This window comes from Oncorhynchus masou, chromosome 13 (assembly GCF_036934945.1).
Source record: "Oncorhynchus masou masou isolate Uvic2021 chromosome 13, UVic_Omas_1.1, whole genome shotgun sequence".
Taxonomy (NCBI): Eukaryota; Metazoa; Chordata; class Actinopteri; order Salmoniformes; family Salmonidae; genus Oncorhynchus; species Oncorhynchus masou.
The window spans coordinates 87,962,955-87,990,454 of NC_088224.1; the positions used below are offsets into that span (position 1 = coordinate 87,962,955).

Consider the following 27,500-nt stretch of genomic DNA (forward strand, 5'->3'; position numbering starts at 1 on the left):
CTGGGGGCTAACAGTCTTAGGCTAACACAGTCACATCAATCAGTGCAGCCAGCCATTTACATTGGGTTAAGCTGTTTTCCACTGGCATTTATTTGGATACATCCATAATAATGAACCACAGTGGCTTGCAAAAGTATTCACCCCCCTTTGTATTTTTCCTATTTTGTTTCCTTTACAACTTGGAATTAAAATTGATTTTTGGGGGGGTTTGAATCATTTGATTTACACAACATCTTTTACACAGCATCTTTGAAGATGCTAAATATTTTTTTATTGTGAAACAAACAAGAAACAAGACAAACAAACAGAAACTTGAGTGCATAACTATTCACCCCCCTAAAGTCAATACTCTGTAGAGACACCTTTTGCAGCAATAATCTCCCTTTCCTCCTTTGTGTGTCTTGGCCTGGGCCTTCTCCCGCTCTTTTATTTTTTATAGACATTTGACTCGTCTGATTTTCTTCCCTCTCTCCTTTTTTTTCTCTTCTTGTGCATCCCTTTCCCCCTCTCTCCCAGGGTCAGAGTTGGCATGCATGGGAGGTGGCTCCCAACTGGGCTTGTTTGTTTCTCCTACGTCCCCCCCACCTCCCTCTACCCTCGGCACGCTGGGGCATGTCTCCCGACAAGAGCTCGGATTAGAACTGCTGTCCTCATTAACACCACACATGATACATGAGACAGAGTACACATGTGTGTGTTTAATGGAGTAGAGTGGTAAGGATGGCTCCCACCCCCCATCAACATAAGACGTCTCTCGCTCTCTCTCTGTGTGTGTGTGTGTGTGTGTGTGTGTGTGTGTGTGTGTCTGATTGTTGTGTGTTATTGTAAGCAGAGATAGCAGCATGTCACATTGGCCACATCCCTATCAAACAGCAGGTTAACCTAACCTTGTGACTGCCTCCACTCCACTCACATGGCAGATACCACTACCAGGGAAGAATGAGATATGGAGCTGAGTGAAAGGGAGGAGGGAGAGGGTTTGATAGAAAGGGATGAGAGAAGAGGAGTGGTGCTAATATGATCAGATGCAGCAAATGGATCGAGAGAAAAGGTGCATTATGACAAAAAGGGATGAAATGAGAGGTGAAGAGGAAGAGGAGGAGTGTATTTGTGACAGCGGTCAGGTCATGGAGACCTGAGCGAGGGGTCAGGCCAGGAGCAAGATATTGTAGAAAGGACCCGAGATAACATGGACTTTCTCTCTTTCTGTCTCTCCAAACGTTCTTCTGTCTCTCCAAATGTTCTACTGGCTCCCTAAACGTACAAAAACACACATGAACACACATGAGGATCACAAACATTGCTTGCTTTCTTCCTCTTATCCACACGCCCTCGTCCTCTTATCTCTCTCTCCCTGCCACCTTCTCTCCTATAATCCCCCTTTCATCCTGGTCCCTTCCCTGTGTTGAGGCAGATGAAGCAGTGTTTTGAGGCAGATGAAGCAGTGTGTTGAGGCAGATGAAGTAGTGTGTTGAGGCAGATGAAGCAGTGTGTTGAGGCAGATGAAGTGGTGTGTTGAGGCAGATGAAGTGGTGTGTTGAGGCAGATGAAGTAGTGTGTTGAGGCAGATGAAGTAGTGTGTTGAGGCAGATGAAGTGGTGTGTTGAGGCAGATGAAGTAGTGTGTTGAGGCAGATGAAGTAGTGTGTTGAGGCAGATGAAGCAGTGTGTTGAGGCAGATGAAGTAGTGTGTTGAGGCAGATGAAGTAGTGTGTTGAGGCAGATGAAGTGGTGTGTTGGGGCAGATGAGGTAGTGTGTTGAGGCAGATGAAGTAGTGTGTTGAGGCAGATGAAGTAGTGTGTTGAGGCAGATGAAGTAGTGTGTTGAGGCAGATGAAGTAGTGTGTTGAGGAGATGAAGTAGTGTGTTGAGGCAGATGAAGTAGTGTGTTGAGGCAGATGAAATAGTGTGTTGAGGCAGATGAAATAGTGTGTTGAGGCAGATGAAGTAGTGTGTTGAGGCAGATGAAGTAGTGTGTTGAGGCAGATGAAGTAGTGTGTTGAGGCAGATGAAGTAGTGTGTTGAGGCAGATGAAGTGGTGTGTTGAGGCAGATGAAGTAGTGTGTTGAGGCAGATGAAATAGTGTGTTGAGGCAGATGAAGAAGTGTGTTGAAGCAGTGTGTTGAGGCAGATGAAGTAGTGTGTTGAGGCAGATGAAGTAGTGTGTTGAGGCAGATGAAGTAGTGCTAGATGCACTATTGTAAAGTGGCTGTTCCACTGGATGTCATAAGGTGAATTCACCAATTTGTAAGTCGCTCTGGATAAGAGCGTCTGCCAAATGACTTAAATGTAATGTAAATGTATGAAGTAGTGTGTTGAGGCAGATGAAGAAGTGTGTTGAAGCAGTGTGTTGAGGCAGATGAAGCAGTGTGTTGAGGCAGATGAAGTAGTGTGTTGAGGCAGAGGCAGTTTGGACTGGCGGAAGCTGTGTGTTGAGGCAGATGAAGTTGTGTGTTGAGGCAGATGAAGTAGTGTGTTGAGGAAGAGGAAGCAGTGTGTTGAGGAAGAGGAAGCAGTGTGTTGAAGCAGTGTGTTGAGGCAGATGAAGCAGTGTGTTGAGGCAGATTAAGCAGTGTGTTGAGGCAGATGAAGCAGTGTGTTGAGGCAGATGAAGCACTGTGTTGAGGCAGAGGAACCAGGGTGTTGAGGCAGAGGCAGTCTGGACTGGAGGAAGCTGTGTGTTGAGGAAGCAGTATGTTGAGGCAGTCTGGACTGGAGGAAGCAGTGTGTTGAGGCAGTCTGGACTGGAGGAAGCAGCGTGTTGAGGCAGTCTGGACTGGAGGAAGCAGCGTGTTGAGGCAGGATGGACTGGAGTAAGCAGCGTGTTGAGGCAGAGGCAATCTGGATTGGAGGAAGCAGTGTGTTGAGGCAGCCAGGACTGGAGGAAGCAGTGTGTTCAGGCAGAGGCAGTCTGGACATGAGGAAGCAGTGTGTTGAGGCAGAAGCAGTCTGGTTCAGAGGAAGCAGTGTGTTGAGGCAGAGGCAGAGATCTCGACCTGCTGCTGGTGATCAATGACAGATGGAATCCACACTCCTCTCCTCGTATCAATACCTTTACACTGCTGTCTAGATCCTCCTCTCCTCTCCTCGTATCAATACCTTTACACTGCAGTCTAGATCCTCCTCTCCTCTCCTCGTATCAATACCTTTATACTGCAGTCTAGATCCTCCTCTCCTCTCCTCGTATCAATACATTTACACTGCTGTCTAGATCCTCCACTCCTCTCCTCGTATCAATACCTTTACACTGCAGTCTAGATCCTCCTCTCCTCGTATCAATACCTTTACACTGCAGTCTAGATCCTCCTCTCCTCTCCTCTCCTCGTATCAATACCTTTACACTGCAGTCTAGATCCTCCTCTCCTCTCCTCGTATCAATACCTTTACACTGCTGTCTAGATCCTCCTCTCCTCTCCTCGTATCAATACCTTTACACTGCTGTCTAGATCCTCCTCTCCTCTCCTCGTATCAATACCTTTACACTGCTGTCTAGAGCCTCCTCTCCTCTCCTCTTCTCATATCAATACCTTTCCACTACTGTCTAGATCCTCCTCTCCTCTATTCTTCTCATATCAATACCTTTACACTACTGTCTAGATCCTACTCTCCTCTCCTCATAACAAAACCTTTACACTGCAGTGTAGATCCTCCTCTCCTCGTAACAAAACCTTTACACTGCTATCTAGATCCTTCTCTCCTCTCCTCGTATCAATACCTTTACACTGCTGTCTAGATCCTCCTCTCCTCTCCTCGTATCAATACCTTTACACTGCTGTCTAGATCCTCCTCTCCTCGTATCAATACCTTTACACTGAGAGAGGGGTTGAGCTGTTTCAGCTAGCTAATGACTGACCACCAGGGAGAGAGGGGTTGAGCTGTTTCAGCTAGCTAATGACTGACCACCAGGGAGAGAGGGGTTGAGCTGTTTCAGCTAGCTAATGACTGACCACCAGGGAGAGAGGGGTTGAGCTGTTTCAGCTAGCTAATGACTGACCACCAGGGAGAGAGGGGTTGAGCTGTTTCAGCTAGCTAATGACTGACCACCAGGGAGAGAGGGGTTGAGCTGTTTCAGCTAGCTAATGACTGACCACCAGGGAGAGAGGGGTTGAGCTGTTTCAGCTAGCTAATGACTGACCACCAGGGAGAGAGGGGTTGAGCTGTTTCAGCTAGCTAATGACTGACCACCAGGGAGAGAGGGGTTGAGCTGTTTCAGCTAGCTAATGACTGACCACAAGGTGGAGAGGGGTTGAGATGTTTCAGCTAGCTAATGACTGACCACCAGGGAGAGAGGGGTTGAGCTGTTTCAGCTAGCTAATGACTGACCACCAGGGAGAGAGGGGTTGAGCTGTTTCAGCTAGCTAATGACTGACCACAAGGTGGAGAGGGGTTGAGATGTTTCAGCTGGCTAATTACCTTGATCATCTAAGTGGTGTGTTATTAGCAGGATCACAGACTGATGATAAGCCAGCATGTTCGTGATGTGCACTGGGTCCAGATAATGAGGTAATTGTGAACCCTTATATCCTCCTCTCATTCAGATGGTCAGTCTATGGGACATTTAAATGGATCCTCTCACTCAGCTGTTTGTTCTATGGAGCGGTCTTTTCCCAGCTCTCTTCTTTTCTCACCTCACACATTGTCTCTATCTACTGCCTTCCTTTTCTCTCTCTCTCTCTCTCTCTCTCTCTCTCTCTCTCTCTCTCTCTCTCTCTCTCTCTCTCTCTCTCTCTTTCATGTATGATAATGGTGATGTGGGATTCTGTTTGAAGCTCAGTAATGGGGAACAAATGGAGCAGGAATCGGTTTGTGTTGTTTGTGTGCCGGTGTCAGTGTGTGTGTGTGTGCACGCGTGTCTGAGTGCATTTGCGTGTTTATGAATCTGTGCGTGTGTACGTGTGTTTGCGGTTTACACACTGCGTTCCTTAAGGAAACAAACAAATTGTTCTGAGTCGCCCTCTGACAGGCAAGCTGATCAGATTTCACGGCTCAGCTCATCTAGATTCCAAGTGTGTCTCTAAAACTCGCTCCAAACTGTTCCTGACATGTGTGTGTTTCCACAGCAACAGGCGGGTTCCACAGCAACACAAAAGGTGTGGAGCAATGACTTCTGATGTCGAGGTCAGAGGTTGTGCAGTTGTCATGGTAACATCTCCCACACAAACACTGATACTTTACTTGATCTTTCAGGATCAAAGGAATGGCAGAGAGGAGTTGTCAGGTACTGTAGTTCATCACAAAGCTATCAGACAGGTGCACACACACAAACAATAAGAACTTGTAAGTAAGCATTTCACTCACTGTACTGTTTACACCTGTTGTATGCTGTGCACCCAACAATACTTTGATTTGATATAACAAAGTAAGTAAGCCATATGGAGAGTCAGTTCCAGGGTCAGTAGTTATATGCAGAGTCAGTTCCAGGGTCAGTAGTTATATGCAGAGTCAGTTCCAGGATCAGTAGTTATATGCAGAGTCAGTTCCAGGATCAGTAGTTATATGCAGAGTCAGTTACAAATATTTGATACACTACCGATTTAGCAGGTTTTCCTACTTACAAAGTATGTAGAGGTCTGTCACTTTTATCATAGGTACACTTCAACTGTGAGAGACGGAATCTAAAACAAAAATACAGAAAATCACATTGTATTTTTAAGTAATTAATTAGCATTTTATTGCATGACATAAGTATTTGATCACCTACTAACCAGTAAGAATTCCGGCTCTCACAGACCTGTTAGTTTTTCTTTAAGAAGCCCTCCTGTTCTCCACTCATTACCTATATTAACTGCACCTGTTTGAACTCGTTACCTGTATAAAAGACACCTGTCCACACACTCAATCAAACAGATTCCAACCTCCCCACAATGGCCAAGACCGTAGAGCTGTGTAAGGACATCAGGGATAAAATTGTAGACCTGCACAAGGCTGGGATGGGCTACAGGACAATAGACAAGCAGCTTGGTGAGAAGGCAACAACCGTTGGCGCAATTATTAGAAAATGGAACAAGTTCAAGATGACGGTCAATCACCCTCGGTCTGGGGCTCCATGCAAGATCTCACCTCGTGGGGCTTCAATGATCATGAGGAAGGTGAGGGAGCAGCCCAGAACTACACGACAGGACCTGGTCAATGACCTGAAGAGAGCTGGGACCACAGTCTCAAAGAAAACCATTAGTAACACACTACACCGTCATGGATTAAAATCCTTCAGCGCACGCAAGATCACCCTGATCAAGCCAGCGCATGTCCAGGCCCGTCTGAAGTTTGCCAATGACCATCTGGATGATCCAAAGGAGGAATGGGAGAAGGTCATGTGGTCTGGTGAGACAAAAATAGAGCTTTTTGGTCTAAACTCCACTCGCCGTGTTTGGAGGAAGAAGACGGATGAGTACAACCCCAAGAACACCATCCCAACCGTGAAGCATGGAGGTGGAAACATCATTCTTTGGGGATGCTTTTCTGCAAAGGGGACAAGATGACAGCACCGTATTGAGGGGAGGATGGATGGGGCCATGTATTGTGAGATCTTGGCCAACAACCTCCTTCCCTCAGTAAGAGCATTGAAGATGGGTCGTGGATGGGTCTTCCAGCATGATAACGACCCAAAACACACAGCCAGGGCAACTAAGGAGTGGCTCTGTAAGAAGCATCTCAATGTCCTGGAGTGGCCTAGCCAGTCTCCAGACCTGAACCCAATAGAACATCTTTGGAGGGAGCTGAAAGTCTGTATTGCCTAGCGACAGCCCCGAAACCTGAAGGATCTGGAGAAGGTCTGTATGGAGGAGTGGGCCAAAATCCCTGCTGCAGGGGTGAGCAAACCTGGTCAAGAACTACAGGAAACGTATGATCTCTGTAATTGCAAACAAAGGCTTTGATACCAAATATTAAGTTCTGCTTTTCTGATGTATCAAATACTTATGTCATGCAATAAAATGCAAATGAATTACTTAAAAATCATACAATGTGATTTTCTGGATTTTTGTTTTCTCACAGTTGAAGTGTACCTATGATAACAATTACAGACCTCTACATGCTTTGAATGTAGGAAAACCTGCAAAATCGGCAGTGTATCAAATACTTGTTCTCCCCACTGTGTGTGTGTGTTGGCGTGTGTGTAAGTTAGTGTGTAGAATGTGCATAGCGTGAGTGTGCAAAAATTCAAATAAAATCTTAGGTTCAATGCAAATAGTCCTTGTAGCTATTTTGTTCGCTATTTAGCAGTCATGGCCTGGGGATAGAAGCTGTTCAGGAGCCTGTTGGTGCCAGACCTGGCACTCCGTTACCGCTTGCCGTGCGGAAGCAGAGAGAACAGTCTATGGCTTGTGTGGCTGGAGTCTTTAACAATTTTCCGAGCCTTCCTTTTACACCGCCTGATATAGAGGTCCTGGATGGCAGGGAGCTCGGCCCTAGTGATGCACTGGGCTGTCCACACCACCCTCTATAGCGCCAGGCACAGTTGACATACCAAGCATTGATGCAGCCAGTCAATATGCTCTAAGTGGTGCAGCTGTAGAACTTTTTGAGGATTTGAGGGCCCATGTCAAATCTTTTCAACCTCCTGAAAGGGAAGAGGTTGCACCTTCGCACCTTCTTCACGACTGTGTGTGTGTGGACCATTTTATCTCCTTAGTGGTTGGGACACATAGGAACTTGAACCTCTCGAACCCGCTCCGTCGACGAGGGAATGCTCACCCCCCCTTTCCTGTAGTCCACGATCACCTCCTTGGTCTTACTGATGTGAAGGGAAGGATTATTTTCCTGGCACCGCACTGCCAGGTCACTGACCTTCTCCTTGTAGGCTGTCTCATCGTCACAGGCCCCACGGCCTTAGGAGTGTTGACCTGATTAAAAACCTTATATCACGTCGGACTCTGAGAGCGAGATCACCCAGTCTCCTGGGTCAGCGGGGGCCCTCGTGCACAGTTTGTTGAAGCTTAAAATAAAATGCATTGAGTTCGTCTGGTAGAAAGGCATCGTCAGGCAGATCATGGCTGGGTTTTCCTTTGTAATCCGTAATGGAATGTAGCTCCTGTCACATGTCGGGCGTCAGAGCATGTGTAATAGGATTCCACCTTCCTATATTGGCCTTTTTGCTTGTTTGACGGCTCTGCGGAAGTAGCAGGACTTCTTGTACATACAGTTGAAGTCAGAAGTTTACATACACCTTAGCCAAATACATTTAAACTCAGTTTTTCACAAATCCTAACATTTAATCCTAGTAAAACTCCCTGTCTTACTTAGGTCAATTAGGATCATCACTTTATTTTAAATAAATTTTGGCCCATTCCTCCTGACAGATCTGGTGTAACTGAGTCAGGTTTGTCGGCCTCCTTGCTCGCAAAACACTTTTTCAGTTCTGCCCACAAATTTTCTATAAGATTGAGGTTAGGGCTTTATGATGGCCACTCCAATACTTTGACTTTGTTGTCCTTTAGCCATTTTGCCACAACTTTGGAAGTATGCTTGGGATCATTGTCCATTTGGAAGACCCATTTGCGACCAAGCTTTAACTTCCTGACTGATGTCTCGAGATGTTGCTTCAATATATCTACATAATTTTCCACCCACCCTCATGATGCCTCCTGTTTTGTGAAGTGCACCAGTCCCTCCTGCAGCAAAGCACCCTCACAACATGATGCTGCCACCCCCGTGCTTCACGGTTGGAATGATGTTCTTCGGCTTGCAAGCCTCCCCCTTTTTCCTCCAAACATCACGATGGTCATTATGGCCAAACAGTTCTATTTTTGTTTCATCAGACCAGAGGACATTTGTCTAAAAAGTATGATCTCTGTCCCCATGTGCAGTTGCAAACCGTAGTCTGGCTTTTTATGGTGGTTTTGGAGCAGTGGCTTCTTCCTTGCTGAGCGGCCTTTCAGATTACGTCGATATAGGACTCGTTTTTACTGTGGATACTTTTGTACCTGTTTCCTCCAGCATCTTCACAAGGTCCTTTGCTGTTGTTCTGGGATTGATTTGCATTTTTCACACCAAAGTATGTTAATCTCTAGGAGACAAGTCTCCTTCCTGAGCGGTATGATGGCTGCGTGGTCCCATGGTGTTTATACTTGAGCACTATTGTTTGTACAGATGAACGTGGTACCTTCAGGCATTTGGAAATTGCTCCCAAGGATGAACCAGACTTGTGGAGGTCTACAATTCTTTTTCTGAGGTCTTGGCTGATTTCTTTTGATTTTCCCATGATGTCAAGCAAAGAGGCACTGGGTTTGAAGGTAGGCATTGAAATACATCCACAGGTACATCTCCAGTTGACTTCCTATCAGAAGCTTCTAAAGCCATGACATCATTATCTGGAATTTTCTAAGCTGTTTAAAGGTACAGTCAATTTAGTGTATGTAAACTTCTGGCCCACTGGAATTGTGAAACAGTGCATTTTCAGTGAAATAACCTGTCTAGGTATACAATTGTTGGAAAAATGACTTGTGTCATGCACAAAGTAGATGTCCTAACCGACTTGCCAAAACTCTAGTTTGTTAACAAGACACCGGTTTCAATGACTCCAACCTAAGTGTATGTAATCTTCCGACTTCAACTGTACGTGTTTGTGTCCTCAGCCGTAGCTTTGGGGTTAGCTGCAAAAAGCCATGTGTACGGTAGCCCTGTCCTTTAGCTCAGCGCTGATTCTTTTGTTTGGGGAAGCAGTGAAACTTCACTGTGGGGACAACGTCGGTGATGCATTCCCTAATGAAGCAGATGACAGAGGTTATCTCTTCGATGCTATCGGCGGAGTCCCGGAACATATTCTAGTCAGTGCTAGCAAAGAAGTCTTGTAGCATAGCCTCCGAAACAGAGGACAATTTCTTTACGGAGCGCTTCACGAGTACTTCCTGTTTGAGCTTCTCGTTGTAAACAGGAAGCAGGGGTATGTATAGTGTCATGATCTGATTTGCCGAGTGGGGGGGGGGGAGACTTTGTATGCTTGCTAATGGGTAGAGTAACAGTGATCTAGGACTTTATCACCAAAAGTGGCAAAGGAGACATGTGGATTGATGTTGGGTATTATATGTTTTTATGACGCTGAAATAAAATGACCGGCAAAAAGGAAAGCAGCCTCTGGGTGCATGGTTTGCTGCTTGTTTATAGCCTCGTACAGTTCGTTAACTGCCAGCTTGTGATTTGTACTGTAATATCCTGAGATGGAATATATACAGCAGTCAACAGATGAAAACTCTCTTGGGTGGTAGAAGGGTTGGCATTTGACCAAATCAAATCAAATCACATTTCTATTGGTCACATACACACGGTTAGCAGATGTTAATGCGAGTGTAGTGAAATGTAGTGTAGTGCTTCTAGTTCCGACAGTGCAGTATATCTAACAAGTAATCTAACAATTCCATAATGACTACTTTATACACACAAATGTAAAGGGACGGAATAAGAATATGTACATGTAAATATATGGATGAGCGATGGCCGTGCGGCATAGGCAAGATGCAGTGGATGGTATAAAATACAGTATATACATATGAGATGAGTTTTGTAAGATCTGTAAACATTATTAAAGTGTCATTATTTAAAGTGACAAGTGATCCATTTATTAAAGTGGCCAATGATTTGAGTCCATATGTAGGCTGCAGCCTCTCAGAGTTAGTGATGGATGTTTAACAGGCTGATGGGTTTGAGACCGTCAGGTAACAAGACAGGTGAACAATGGGTCTAGACTTGCACTGAGCTAGAGTCAGCAAACCATTTGCTGTTGATGAAGAGGCATACCCCTCTCCCTCGATTTCCCTGAATCCAATGTCCTGTCTGCTAGGTGGTTGGAGAATCCATCGACTTGGATAGCCATGGGGGGTATCTTTTCTGAAAGCCATGTATCAGAAAAGCTGAGAATATTGCAGTTTAGAAGTGTCCCGTTGACAGCAAATCCGTGATCGGAGGGCATCCATCTTATTATCAAGTGACTGCACGTTGGCCAATAGAATAGAGGGAAGAGGTGGCCTTCACCTGAATCTCCCCAGGTCTCCTCCTCTCCTGGCTCTTCTTCGCCTGCGTTTCCTATTGGATAGCCGGAAAACTGGGTCGGAATTACACAAAGAGCCCAGGGCGGATGAGTCAAAGTCGAAGTTGAAGCCAGCATTGAGGTTAGTAACTGCCGATCTGATGTTAAAAAGTTCTTGTCGATCATTAAAAAAAAGAAATGCCCAAAAAAGTAACACAAAATAGAAAAGTTGGGTCCATTCAGAACGGCACCATCTTCCCACACAGAAATCTGTGAGTAGGAAAACAAAGTCATGATGTCCCAGTCACAACTCTTTGATGAAAGGTCAACATTATAACCAGAGGATCACTAGACAAATTCCTGTTTAGGTTAACTACTGATTTTCATACATGGTTCAGCTTCCTGGTTAGGCTAACTACTACTCTCAATACATGGTTTAGACAGTGTCTTGGTAATGCTAACTACTGATCTCAATACATGGTTCAGCATCGAGGAGGACACTCACATTTCAGCTTAGATCTATCAACTACAGCTATTCCCACATCAACTACTGTAGACCAGAGTTATAGTTTGGACATGAGGAAGAAAACAGATCTAGGAGGAGCCAGTAGTCTCCAGGGATACGGTAGCTATATGTCTGTAACATGTGCTTGGGTCGCGTGCAGCGCCACACATCCCCTTCATCCTCTGGTCTTTACTCTGATCCCTGGGCTCTATGGACACGCACATTCCACAGACACAGACACACTCACATTCCCTGTGTAAACCCAACCTCCTCGTTCCCGAGTGGAGGTACAGGGTTGATTATTAGTGGGACTTGCGAAGCAATTTTTATTTTTTTTGTGTTTCTTTTGTGAATTTTAATACTTTTTCTCCCCAATTTCGTGGTATCCAATTGTTTTAGTAGATACTATCTTGTCTCATCGCTACAACTCCTGTACGGGCTCGGGAGAGACGAAGGTTGAAAGTCATGTGTCCTCCGATACACAACCCAACCAAGCCGCACTGCTTCTTAACACAGCGCGCATCCAACCCGGAAGCCAGCCGCACCAATGTGTCGGAGGAAACACCGTGCACCTGACAACCTTGGTTAGCGTGCACTGCGCCCGGCCCGCCACAGGAGTCGCTGGTGCGCGATGAGACAAGGACATCCCTACCGGCCAAACCCTCCCTAACCCGGACGACGCTGGGCCAATTGTGCGTCGCCCCACGGACCTCCCGGTTGCGGCCGGTTACGACAGAGCCTGGGCGCCAACCCAGGATCTCTGGTGGCACAGCTCACATTGAAGTACAGCGCCCTTCTTAACCACTGCACCACCCAGGAGGCCTCCATTCTAAATCTTTGTCATACTTCGATTTTTTTTTTAAATTAAAGCTACTCGTTATACACCGTTTAAGCTGGAAACGTCATGCAAACTTTAAAACGTGCAGATTGGCCTTGAATGGTGTGCTTTGATACACCTTTTAAACTATTAAGACTTGTGTCCTTATTTTCGTCCTCCATACACTTTCATAGGATTTCCTCAGCATTCTAAAGGGCCCATTGTGGCATCAATGCCTCAACATTCTAATCAGCTACTTTGACCACTTTGCCAACAACTTAGACAAAAAGTTAGAGCGTATGAAATCTTCTACTTCTCTGCTATTCAAATCTGAAATCGGAAGCCAATATATATTCCACCAATCAAACGATACAGCTGTTTTACTAACCACATCAATGACGTTCCATTTTCTGCCGTTTTTAACCACTTTTCCCAAAAATTTTGACAGAAAGTTAGAGCATCCTCTATTTCTCTGCTTTTCAAATCTGAGATCAGAACAGGAAAAATATATATTCCACCAACCAAGCATCAAGCTGTTTTCGTAACCCATCACCTGCTTCCGGTAAGGATGCAGAAAGTCCTGTCAGAAGCTTGCAGATTCATTACTTACCAACAACAGCTGCAAAATCCAATTAAACTACATGACATTTTGAAGTTCGTCATCTTAATTAACAACACTATCATTCATCTAACATAGGTTTTGTGGGTCATAATGCAGTATTTATTTAGTTTCATAGCATATTTCTCACACTGGCTTTAGCCACTGAGAGAGCAGGCATGCTAAGGGAAGTTGCCTAGCAACATGTGCCTCGGGGGAGGGGCATCGTCCTCATAGCGCAAAAAAAATTGTGAATCTGTTCAGACCGAACAGCTAGCGTGACAGCTAAAAACAGCCCAGAGTAATACGGTTGATATAGTCATTATTTTACTACATTTCATTTTGAATATATTTAACTGTTTTGTTTAACACTTTTGAAACATCTTCAAATACCATTATTTTAAAATAGGTAAAGCAAGTCCCAAAATTTTGTTTCAGGTAACATTACAATCAAGTTAACCCACGCACACACACGCACGCACGCACGCACGCACGCACGCACACACGCACACACACACACACACACACACACACACACACACACACACACACACTCCTCATGCAGTGGTGCATTAGCGTGGCGTCAGGTTAGTTCTGCACGCGAGGTGAGAGCGTCGCTCATCATTCTGACGGAGTGTCATTCCCAGAGTCAGTCTGACAGGGAACTCCGCTCCCCCTCTGTCATATCACATCTCAGGGCTGAGGAACAAGCACTGCCACAGCAGAGACATGACAGCTCCAAACCACATATACACGCAAGCACACACAAAGACACACAAAAAATGCACACACACACACACACGGTGCAAATGATTTGGAAGTCAGGAGTGGTCATATGTAGGGTTACAGCAGCGAAAGACAGGAACAGAGAGGAGGAATGTAAGAGGAGGGAGACGACATTAGTGGAATAAAGAGTGGTTTATCTTGAGACTGTCAGGTCTTGATGATCAGGGCGGGCTGATATTTACCACATTCAAATAATTCCTGTATGCCGTGCGGGTGAGCCCATGTGCGCCCGTGACTGGGTGGGTTGTTCTGTAGTTGCGTAGTTCAAATCAAATCGAACTTAATTTGTTACATGCTCCGAATACAACAAGCGTGGACCTAACTGCGAAATGCTTACTTACAAGCCCTTAACCAACAGTGCAGTTCAAGAAGAGTTAAGAAAATATATTCCAAATAAACTAAAGTAAAAAATAACAATGATAACAGGAACACAATAACACAACAACGAGGCTATATACAGGGGGTACCGGTACCGAGTCAGTGTGCGGGTGTACAGGTTAGTTGAGGTAATTTGTACATGTAGGTAGGGGTGAAGCTTCTATGCATAGATAATAAACAGCAGTGTACAAAACAAATGGAGGGGGGCCATTTGATTAATTGTTCAGCATTCTTATGGCTCTGACACCACCTATTATATACAGTTGAAGTCAGAAGTTTACATACACCTTAGCCAAATACATGTTAACTAATTTTTCACAATCCCTGACATTTAATCCCAGTAAAAATTCCCTGTCAATGATCACGACTTTATTTTAAGAATGTGAAATATCAGAATAATAGCAGAGATAATTATTCATTTCAGCTTTTCTTTCTTTCATCACAATCCCAGTGGGTCAGAAGTTTACATACACTCAATTAGTATTTGGTAGCATTGCCTTTAAATTGTTTAACTTGGGTCAAACGTTTTGGGTAGCCTTCCACAGGCTTCCCACAATAAGTTGGGTGAATTTGGTCCCATTCCTCCAGACAGAGCTCGTGTAACTGAGTCAGGTTTGTAGGCCTCCTTGATCACACACGCGTTTTCAGTTCTGCCCACAATTTCAGTAGGATAGAGGTCAGGGCTTTGTGATAGCCACTCCAATACCTTGACTTTGTTGTCCTTAAGCCATTTTGCCACAACTGTGGAAGTATGCTTGGGGTCATTGTCCATTTGGAAGACACATTTGCGACCAAGCTTTAACTTCCTGACTGATGTCTTGAGATGTTGCTTCAAAATATCTACATAATTTTCCACCCACCCTCATGATGCCTTCTGTTTTGTGAAGTGCACCAGTCCCTCCTGCAGCAAAGCACCCTCACAACATGATGCTGCCACCCTGTGCTTCACGGTTGGAATGGTGTTCTTCGGCTTGCAAGCTTCCCCCTTTTTCCTCCAAACATCACGATGGTCATTATGTCCAAACAGTTCTATTTTTGGGTCATCAGACCAGAGGACATTTGTCCAAAAAGTACGATCTTTGTCCCCATGTGCAGTTGGAAACCATAGACTGGCTTTTTATGGTGGATTTGGAGCAGTGGCTTCTTCCTTGCTGAGCGGCCTTTCAGATTACGTCGATATAGGACTCGTTTTTACTGTGGATATAGATACTTTTGTACCTGTTTCCCCCATCATCTTCACAAGGTCTTTTGCTGTTGTTCTGGGATTGATTTTGACTTTTCGTACCAAAGTGCGTTAATCTCTAGGAGACAGAACGCATCTCCTTCCTGAGCGGTATGATGCCTGCGTGGTCCCATGGTGTTTATACAAGCGTACTATTGCTTGTACAGCCAAACGTGGTACCTTCAGGCGTTTGGAAATTGCTCCCAAGGATGAACCAGACTTGTGGAGGTCTCCAATTTTTTTGGGAGGTCTTGGCTGATTTCTTTTGATTTCCCCATGATGTCAAGCAAAGAGGCACTGAGTTTGAAGGTAGGCCTTGAAATACATCCACAGGTACACCTTCAATTGACTCAAATGATGTCAATTAGCCTATTAGAAGCTTCTAAAGCCATGACATCATTTTCTAGAATTTTCCAAGCTGTTCAAAGGCACAGTCAACTTAGTGTATGTAAACTTCTGACCCACTGGAATTGTGATACAGTTAATTACAAGTGAAATATTCTGTCTGTAAACAATTGTTGGAAAAATTGCACAAAGTAGATGTCCTAACCAACTTGCCAAAACTACAGTTTGTTAACAAGAAATGTCTGGAGTGGTTGAAAAATGAGTTTTAATGACTCCAATCTAAGTGTATGTAAACTTCCGACTTCAACTGTAGGTCCTGGATGGCAGGAAGCTTGGCCCCAGCGATGTACTGGCCCGTACACACTACCCTTTGAAGTGCCTTACGGTCAGATGCCGAGCAATTGCCATACCAGGCGGTGATGCAACTGCTCAGGATGCTCTCGATGGTGCAGCAGTAGGACTTTTTGAGGTTCTGGGGACCCTTGCCAAATCTTTTCAGTCTCCTGAGGGGGAAAGGTTTAATTGTGCCCTCTTCACGACTGTCTTGGTGTGTTTGGACCATGATCGTTCATTAGTTGTGTGCATGCATGTGTGTGTGTGTCTCTGGTTTGGCAGGACCTCCCTTTAGGACAAGACACGTCACTAAGGAAGGATGAATTGTGTATTTTATAGTATTTATGATAGCAGAAACATGACTGAAGCAGGATAAATGGTGTATTTTATAGTAATTATGATAGCAGAGACATGACTGAAGCAGGATAAATGGTGTATTTTATAGTAATTATGATAGCAGAGACATGACTGAAGGAGATGGATAGTTATTATGATAGCAGAGACATTAATGAAGGAGATGGATAGTTATTATGATAGCAGAGACATGACTGAAGGAGATGGATAGTTGTTATGATAGCAGAGACATGACTGAAGGAGATGGATAGTTATTATGATAGCAGAGACATTAATGAAGGAGATGGATAGTTATTATGATAGCAGACACATTCATGAAGGAGATGAATAGTTATTATGATAGCAGAGACATTAATGAAGGAGATGGATAGTTATTATGATAGCAGAGACATTACTGAAGGAGATGGATAGTTATTATGATAGCAGAGACATGACTGAAGGAGATTGATAGTTATTATGATAGCAGAGACATTAACGAAGGAGATTGATAGTTATTATGATAGCAGAGACATGACTGAAGGAGATGGATAGTTATTATGATAGCAGAGACATTAATGAAGGAGATGGATAGTTATTATGATAGCAGAGACATTACTGAAGGAGATGGATAGTTATTATGATAGCAGAGACATGACTGAAGGAGATGGATAGTTATTATGATAGCAGACACATTCATGAAGGAGATGAATAGTTATTATGATAGCAGAGACATTAATGAAGGAGATGGATAGTTATTATGATAGCAGAGACATTACTGAAGGAGATGGATAGTTATTATGATAGCAGAGACATGACTGAAGGAGATTGATAGTTATTATGATAGCAGAGACATGACTGAAGGAGATGGATAGTTATTATGATAGCAGAGACATTAATGAAGGAGATGGATAGTTATTATGATAGCAGAGACATGACTGAAGGAGATGGATAATTGTTATGATAGCAGATACATTAATGTAGGAGATGGATAGAGCGTTTAACCAACAGAGCTATCAGCCCACACACACACTCCCTGATTCGGAACCTATTCTGAACCCACAACGCCACACTTCCACGGAATCTAAACAGGAACTTTCTGTGACTTTACACTGGCTGCTGTGTTCCTTTATATTCCCTCCAAAGAGGAGGATGGAGAAAAGACGAATCAGAAGCAATCAGAATAAAGACAGCAAGGGAGAGCAGATGCTGGAGGAGGAGAGGAGGAGGAATAGGTGGGGCAAAGAAAGGAAAATGCACAAAGAGAGAATAAGGTTAAAAGGACAGAACGGATGCTATACAGCAGGACAGACCAAAGTCAAAAGAGACAGCTGCTGGTCTGGTTGAGACACAGAGAGACAGCTGCTGGTTGAGACACAGAGAGACAGCTGCTGGTCTGGTTGAGACACAGAGAGACAGCTGCTGGTCTGGTTGAGACACAGAGAGACAGCTGCTGGTCTGGTTGAGACACAGGGAGACAGCTGTTGGTCTGGTTGAGACACAGAGAGACAGCTGTTGGTCTGGTTGAGACACAGAGAGACAGCTGCTGGTCTGGTTGAGACACAGAGAGACAGCTGCTGGTTGAGACACAGAGAGACAGCTGCTGGTCTGGTTGAGACACAGAGAGACAGCTGCTGGTCTGGTTGAGACACAGAGAGAAAGCTGCTGGTTGAGACACAGAGAGACAGCTGCTGGTTGAGACACAGAGAGACAGCTGTTGGTTGAGACACAGAGAGACAGCTGCTGGTTGAGACAACAGGAGGCATACGTGAGGCAGAGAGTTTGAAGTGTGTGAAGTATAGTGCCTGGTTGGTCCAACCCATCATGACTAGTATAACTCTAAAGCTGCAGTTACACGACTCAACTTGTACGCAATTTGAGTTGCTTGCAACTGAGTTGCTTATTGATTGCTTAGTGAAACACACTGCAACTAATCAGTAACTCATCTGAAACTTGGTTAGATCCAGTTGAAACTTTGCAACTTTGTGCTACTAGTTGCAAGCAACAGCCAATCAAAACAAACACTTTTGTCACATGATCCATTTGAAGGTTCAGAATATCGACCCAGTTGTCATGTCAACAGAGCTGTCAGCAATGACAGAACAACAGAAGATGTATGCAAATTATTATACCTGGTTTAGCAGTCAATACATTTAATTTCGAAAGGGAACTCAAACCTCTCCCTAACCAATTTCAACTGAAATTGTCCATGATGAACTACGCTAGCTAACTTAGTTTGTTGCTAGCTTGGTTAGCTTGTTGGTGCTGCTGATGTTTGCAATGTCATTTTGGCTAGCTAGCTAAATTGTACAGGCTTCATTTCTTCTATATCCGTACTACAATAAACAAACAGTTGGATAAACAAATAATTAGTGAAACCACGATGTAATGCAGCAGATGATATGGGATGAGTTTAGAATTCAAGCAGCTTCACTTTGATTGGCTGTTGCATGCGATTTCAATTGCGTTTGAGTTGCTTCATGTAACAGCAAAATCTTTTTTTTACTTAATAAAAAAAAAACGTAAAAACTTTTTTTAATTAACACTTTTTATTTTCTTAAAAACCTCTTAAAGCATTGTTGGTTAAGGGCTTGTAAGTAAGCATTTCACTGTAAGGTCTACACCTGTTGTATTCGGCGCATGTGACAAATACAATTTGATTTGATTTGATGTCACTTGCAACTGTAACTCAAATTGTGTGAGAGTTGCTTTGTGTAACCCCAGCCTGAGGACATGTGTAATGTCATAGTGTTTGTACGTGTCTGGGTGATGTCATGTGGTGTTTGATATTTTATTAGGATCCCCATTAGCTGTTGCGAAAGCAGTTTCAACACCTGCATTGCTTGCTGTTTGGGGCTTTAGGCTGGGTTTCTGTACAGCCCTTTGAGATATCAGCTGATGTACGAAGGGCTATGTAAATACATTTGATTTGATTTGGTCCGTTATGCAGAAAATGTGTTTCCTGAATCCTATGACAGTGATGTGATTGGTTGGGAGACAGGAATTGGAAATCCAAGGCAAAAGAGATACCACCACAGCACATTCCATATTCCAACTGCCTCACAGGGGGGGGGGGTGTTTATTTGGCTGTTTATTTGGCTGTTTGCATGTGTTCATGATGTATTTGTCTGCGTGTGTGTGTGTGTGTGTGTGTGTGTGTGTGTGTGTGTGTGTGTGTGTGTGTGTGTGTGTGTGTGTGTGTGTGTGTGTGTGTGTGTGTGTGTGTGTGTAAACGCCTCGCATGCAAGTATGTCTCTATGGCATATCTACTTACATGAGTTTCTGCTCCACGTTCTCTCTCTCCGTCCTGATCCTCTGGAGTTCGACACACACACTCCTCAGCTCCTCCCTGAGCACTGTGGGAGGAAAAGAGAGAGTGAGAGAGAGAGATGGGAAAGAGATAACTCTACACCCAGGAACGGGGAAAGAGAGGGAGATAGAATGAGAGAGTCATCTATCACTTCAGCACCCAGAAACCTGATGTCTGAAAGACTGAGGAAACCATCCACTCTGTCTGGCTTCTGGAGACACAGAAAGAAAACAACGGCACGAAAGGGAAACATGAGCGTGCTTCAAAAGAAGTGAGAAGAAAAGAAGAGCAAGAGGGATAAGGAGAGAAAGAGAGAGAGGGGGAGATATGGAGGGAGGGAGAAAAGGAATTAGGAGGGAGAAGAGCAAGAGGGATAAGGAGAGAAAGAGAGAGAGAGTGAGGGGGAGATATGGAGGGAGGGAGAAAAGGAATGAGGAGGGAGAAGAGGAAGAGGGATAAGGAGAGAAAGAGAGAGAGGGGGAGATATGGAGGGAGGGAGAAAAGGAATGAGGAGGGAGAAGAGCAAGAGGGATAAGGAGAGAAAGAGAGAGAGAGTGAGGGGGAGATATGGAGGGAGGGAGAAAAGGAATGAGGAGGGAGAAGAGCAAGAGGGATAAGGAGAGAAAGAGAGAGAGAGAGAGGGGGAGATATGGAGGGAGGGAGAAAAGGAATGAGGAGGGAGAAGAGCAAGAGGGATAAGGAGAGAAAGAGAGAGAGAGTGAGGGGGAGATATGGAGGGAGGGAGAAAAGGAATGAGGAGGGAGAAGAGGAAGGTAGAGAAATGATAGAAAGGGTAGAAGTTGAAATGTATTTTATTTTTGTGTCAGGTCAACGTCAATAGGGATATTCGGATCCTTTTGAGAAGTGTAATTTGACAGAAGTTTAACATTCTGTCATAAAGAGCACATGTTCAAATGAATAAAAAACACATTTTCCTATCTCAAGAGGGTAAAAAAAGAAGAAGACTACAATAAGTGCCTATTAAGTGCCCCAAAAAGTAACAGGATTGGCAATTTCATCTTAAAATCAGCCATTAATCCCCTGGAAGCTTGTTGTGTGCAACAAGGAGTGGCAATTGACCCTTTGCTAGCCCCGCCCCCTTGGTTACTGTTGCAACCTCCAATAGCATTTTCCCAGGAAGCCCAATACCCCCATCAACCACTGGCTAAATCCCCTCACAATCATGGGTGGATTGGCCAGAAGGAACATATTTTATTGGGGTGGGCTGGTCAGGTCAAAATCGACAAAAAAACAACAACAATATTTTAGTATTTTATTATTTTAAAAAACGAGGCCTCCTGTTTTGTTTTTTTATAACTTTTGCGCAATTTCTCTTTTGTCATAATAATCTATATTGGCTGACCAGTGGGAAACGGCCGGCAGACATACCAAGCTGCTAAATGTCTGAAATGAACAGACTTGTTTGCTAAAAGTTCTGGTTCTTCTGGTCTGAGTGCTGCAGAGGACAGTGGTCCAGTCGAGGTAGGAAGAAAACAGAGAAAGATACACTCTCACACACTAACACAGATCCTGTAGCCTTCTGCAGCCTAATATTTAGCCTGTATATTGTATGAGAAAGTAAGCTAATTAGGGAAGAGGGGGAACATTTAGACACTAGTCTACTTGCAATATAGCCTAACAAGTCGTAAGATTTGCTTTTCTAACACATACACTATATATACAAAAGTATATGGACACCCCTTCAAATGAGTGTATAAAATCGATGCCCACAGCCATTCAATCTCCATAGAAAACAATGGCAGATTAATGGCCTTACTAAAGAGCTCAATGACTTTCAACGTGGCACCGTCATAGGATGCCACCTTTCCATCAAGTCAGTTCATCATATTTCTGCCCTGCTAGAGCTGCCCCGGTCAACTGTAAGTGCTGTTATTGTGAAGTGCAAACGTCTAGGAGCAACACCGGCTCAGCCGCAAAGTGGTAGGCCACACATGCTCAAAGAACAGGACCATCGAGTGCTGAAGCACGTAGCGAGTAAAAATCAAATGTCCTTAGTTGTAACACTCCCTACCGAGTTCCAAACTGCTTCTAGAAGCAACCATCTGGCAGTACAACAGAAGAATCTGGGGTTTGGTGGATGCCAGGAGAATGCTACCTGCCCCAATGCATAGTGCCAACAGTAAACTTTGGTGGAGTGGGAATAATGGTCTGTGGCTGTTTTTCATGGTTCGGGCTAGGTCCCTTAGTTCCAGTTAGGGTTGCACTTTTGGGGAATATTCAGAGGTGAAAACTTTCTGCGGGAATTAGCGGGAATACAGTGGGGCAAAAAAGTATTTAGTCAGCCACCAATTGTGCAAATACTCCCACTTAAAAAGATGAGAGAGGCCTGTAATTTTCATCATAGGTACACTTCAACTATGACAGACAAAATGAGAATTTTTAAAAAATCCAGAAAATCACATTGTAGGATTTTTAATCAATTTATTTGAAAATTATGGTGGAAAATAAGTGGGAGAACTTGCACAATTGGTGGCTCACTAAATACTTTTTTGCCCCACTGTATACGGCAATTAAGGGGAAAATATGTGAGTTAACGGAAATATATGTAAATTAATATTAATACCATTTAAATGTAGATGTTTTTTTTGCATTGGATATATTTACCATATCATATGGAGGCAGAAACATAAACCTTTTATCTTATCATAAGTAGACAGCATTGCAAATTATTAAATCCTTCCAATAGAAATAATCAATTTCAAAAATGAGTTACGAATTGAACTTTAATTAAATGAGTTGACTCTTCACATGGGATGATTTCACTGAACAACAAAAGAAAGGGAATATTGAATGATCCCCAATGATCCATCACATCTCCCAAAAACATTTTCAACATACACCTGTAAAATGATAATCCAGAAACGAAAGCTTTGGTTGTCTTTCTCTCAGGCTTCCATGTCTTCTCCCTGGACCTCCTCAATGTCCACCTCTTGAACATCAGACTCTGTGGCCTCATATTCACTGTCACTTTCCAACCTTGTTGAGGGTGGCTCATTGTCAGGCTCAAAAAGCCTTGAATTTGCCCGTATGGCCACCAATTTTTCAACCCTTGTATTTGTCAGCCAGTTGCGTGTTTTGGTGTGTGTGTTCCCAAACAAGGACCAGTTGTGCTCTGAGGCGGCTGATGTTGGTGGGATTTGGACGGTGATGGAGGCAACAGGGGAAAGAGCCTCAGATCCACAAAGTCCCTTCCACCAGGTGGCTGATGAGACATGTTGGCACGACTGACATATTGCATCTCCATCCCAAAGCCCTTGCTTGGAAGTGTACTTCGCCAGACTGCCAAGAACCTTGCCCTCATCCTGGCCAAGGTGGCGAGACACGGTAGTGATGACACCATAGGCCTTGTTGATCTCTGCACCAGACAGAATGCTCTTGCCAGCAAACCTCTCATAGAATAGACATACAAATATTTCAGAGTTCTGGAACCTCTCATAGAATAGACGTACAAATATTTCAGAGTTCCAGAACCTCTCATAGAATAGACATACAAATATTTCATAGTTCTGGAACCTCTCATAGAATAGACATACAAATATTTCAGAGTTCTGGAACCTCTCATAGAATAGACATACAAATATTTCAGAGTTCTGGAACCTTTCATAGAATAGTCATACAAATATTTCAGAGTTCCAGAACCTCATAGAATAGACATACAAATATTTCATAGTTCTGGAACCTCTCATAGAATAGACATACAAATATTTCAGAGTTCTGGAACCTCTCATAGAATAGACATACAAATATTTCAGAGTTCTGGAACCTTTCATAGAATAGTCATACAAATATTTCAGAGTTCTGGAACCTCTCATAGAATAGACATACAAATATTTCAGAGTTCTGGAACCTCTCATAGAATAGACATACAAATATTTCAGAGTTCTGGAACCTCTCATAGAATAGACGTACAAATATTTCAGAGTTCCAGAACCTCTCATAGAATAGACATACAAATATTTCATAGTTCTGGAACCTCTCATAGAATAGACATACAAATATTTCAGAGTTCCAGAACCTCTCATAGAATAGACATACAAATATTTCAGAGTTCTGGAACCTCTCATAGAATAGACATACAAATATTTCAGAGTTCTGGAACCTCTCATAGAATAGACATATAAATATTTCAGAGTTCTGGAACCTCTCATAGAATAGACATACAAATATTTCAGAGTTTCGGAACCTCTCATAGAATAGACATACAAATATTTCAGAGTTCTGGAACCTCTCATAGAATAGACATACAAATATTTCAGAGTTCCGGAACCTCTCATAGAATAGACATACAAATATTTCAGAGTTCTGGAACCTTTCATAGAATAGACGTACAAATATTTCAGAGTTCCGGAACCTCTCATAGAATAGACGTACAAATATTTCAGAGTTCCGGAACCTCTCATTGAATAGACATACAAATATTTCAGAGTTCCAGAACCTCTTATAGAATAGACGTACAAATATTTCAGAGTTCCAGAACCTCTCATAGAATAGACATACAAATATTTCATAGTTCTGGAACCTCTCATAGAATAGACATACAAATATTTCAGAGTTCCAGAACCTCTCATAGAATAGACATACAAATATTTCAGAGTTCTGGAACCTCTCATAGAATAGACATACAAATATTTCAGAGTTCTGGAACCTCTCATAGAATAGACATATAAATATTTCAGAGTTCTGGAACCTCTCATAGAATAGACATACAAATATTTCAGAGTTCCGGAACCTCTCATAGAATAGACATACAAATATTTCAGAGTTCTGGAACCTCTCATAGAATAGACGTACAAATATTTCCGAGTTCCGGAACCTCTCATAGAATAGACGTACAAATATTTCAGAGTTCCGGAACCTCTCATTGAATAGACATACAAATATTTCAGAGTTCCAGAACCTCTCATAGAATAGACATACAAATATTTCAGAGTTCTGGAACCTCTCATAGAATAGACATATAAATATTTCAGAGTTCCGGAACCTCTCATTGAATAGACATACAAATATTTCAGAGTTCTGGAACCTCTCATAGAATAGATATACAAATATTTCAGAGTTCTGGAACCTTTCATAGAATAGACGTACAAATATTTCAGAGTTCCGGAACCTCTCATAGAATAGACATACAAATATTTCAGAGTTCTGGAACCTCTCATAGAATAGACATATAAATATTTCAGAGTTCCGGAACCTCTCATTGAATAGACATACAAATATTTCAGAGTTCAGGAACCTATTCAAAGAGTACCGCCACCCAAAATGAGATCCGACACATATTTCAGTCCAGTCAAAGATCTTCTCTGTCCTGGCACCCCAATGGTGGAACAAGCTTGCCCCTAATGTCAGGACAGTGGAATCCTTGCCCATATTCTGAAAACGTCTGAAACCCTACCCCTTTAAAGAGTGTATTTTCCTACTAGCAATGACTTTGCTGATAACTACTTTGTTGAGGGAAAATGTACTTGATACAATAGTGATATGTTCTCTCAGCTATCTTAAGATGAATGCACTAATGTAAGGTTAAGAGTGTCTGCTAAATGAATAACATTTAAAAAAAATACAAGTCAAGAATTGGCCTGTGGGCAATAGTGACAGCACAGTGGAGCGATCGTTCTATTTGGAGCGTTAGGTTACATGGGTACAGATGCAGTGACTCTAGTGGTGAGATGGCTTTCAACTGCTCCAGCAATGTCAGGCTGACATTCTCCCTACCTCCCGCCGGCTCGGTCTCTCTCTCTCTCTCAGCACAGAAAGAAGAGTGTAGGAGGTCTGTGCAGCAAAACACTGATAATTGCTTTTTTGGTCACTCTGACCTGACTGGACCAGGTGCAAAGCAGGACACACACGCACGCACGCGCACACGCACACACACACACACACACACACACACACACACACACACACACACACACACACACACACACACACACACACACACACACACACACACACACACACACACAGCAGGGCTTGACATTAACTTGGACTGATATTTTACCTGTCCAAAAGCTCAAGTCACTTGCCTCAAAATACAACACTGCCCCTTTAAGGCTCTCCTGATAATTGGCCACCCCTTGGTAGCCTATAAAATAGCAACATTACACATTTTTTTTATGGCTTTCTAAAATAATTCCCCCAAGGGCTCAAAATGAAGGGTGACCCATTGTCCCTGGGATGATATGAAATATGTCTACGGTTCAAAACACACTCATACAACCACTGCAAATTAAAACGTTTAGAAAAGCAATTGAGGCTGATGCAACAGATCAGACCGTTTAGCTTAAAAAGGTTCAGAACGTTTTATTTCTTCATATTGTAAGCTCAACCATGCACATATGGCTGTGGGCCATGCGCACACGTTCCAAAATGTAATTAGCAGGAAAACAGCATTCTCAAAAGTGCACTAAACATGCAAGCGGAGATTAAAAAAAAGATCTGTTAGTTACTAAGAGGGGAGATCTAAAAGATCTGTTAGATACTAAGAGGGGAGATCTAAAAGATCTGTTAGTTACTAAGAGGGGAGATCTAAAAGACCTGTTAGATACTAAGAGGGGAGATCTAAAAGATCTGTTAGATACTAAGAGGGGAGATCTAAAAGATCTGTTAGTTACTAAGAGGGGAGATCTAAAAGACCTGTTAGATACTAAGAGGGGAGATCTAAAAGATCTGTTAGTTACTAAGAGGGGAGATCTAAAATATCTGTTAGATACTAAGAGGGGAGATTTTTTTTTAAACGTGTTAGATACTAAGAGGGAAGATCTAAAAGATCTGTTAGATACTAAGAGGGGAGATCTAAAAGATCTGTTAGATACTAAGAGGGGAGATCTAAAAGATATGTTAGATACTAAGAGGGGAGATCTAAAAGATCTGTTAGATACTAAGAGGGGAGATCTAAAGGTGCAACAACTAGCATTGGTTACTAATATGACTAGGATTGTGCCTTTGGCAGCTGGACAATAAAATACAGTTGATTTGCTGTATAAAATGACATAAAACAACCAGGCTTTAAACCAATTAAATGTATGGTTAAATAAATAGTTTCAAAATGTTGCTGTCTCCACTCCAGATTCAAGGTTGGTGATGTGTGGAGGGCAACAGGCCCTGTCCTTCACTCTCAGGTCTCGTGACCATTTCATCTGAACGAACAGTGCTTCGAGTATGTCGACAGAATCAAGCCTTTAGGCGTTAGCGCTAATTATCCTTAATTATATTTTTCAAACATGACTAGCATTTAAGCCTTTATTTATGTGATTAAAAGGCGTCTCCCATTTTCTGGCGTCTCCTTCATGTCAGCATCGGTTTGGACATGTGGTTGTAGCCAATATGCATATCACCTGCACTTTGACATGTAGGCCTTTTCTATTTATGTAAAAATGATTAGAATATTAATAATGTCGAGCCCTGCAGACACACACACACACCACACACACACACACACACACACACACACACACACACACACACACACACACACACACACACACACACACACACTCACACCACACACACACACTCACACCACACCACACCACACCCACCACACACACACACCACACACACACACACACACACACACACACACACACACACACACACACACACACACACACACACACACACACACACACACACACACACACACACACACACACACACACACACACACACACACACACACACACACACACACCACACACACACACTACACACACACACACACACACACACACACACACACACACACACACACACACACACACACACACACACAGTGCTGCAGGGTGAAATAAGTTTCCCCCTTACAATCTTTTCAAATCATCTGGTTGTCTTTCTGCAGCACCAGCAGGTCTTTACTTGTGAGATTACAGTGTGAGGCTCTCCTTCCTCTCTTCTTCC

The 27,500-nt window shown here is 43.3% G+C and overlaps 1 long non-coding RNA gene across 1 annotated transcript in view; it reads right to left on the bottom strand.

The window, feature by feature from the left end:
• LOC135551568 (uncharacterized) overlaps nucleotides 1-27,500 on the bottom strand; it is a 50,235-nt gene that overhangs the window by 9,505 nt on the left and 13,230 nt on the right. Inside the window, exon 2 of the long non-coding RNA XR_010457329.1 lies at nucleotides 19,548-19,629. This is a non-coding gene — a long non-coding RNA (uncharacterized LOC135551568). The remainder of the gene's footprint in view (nucleotides 1-19,547; nucleotides 19,630-27,500) is intronic.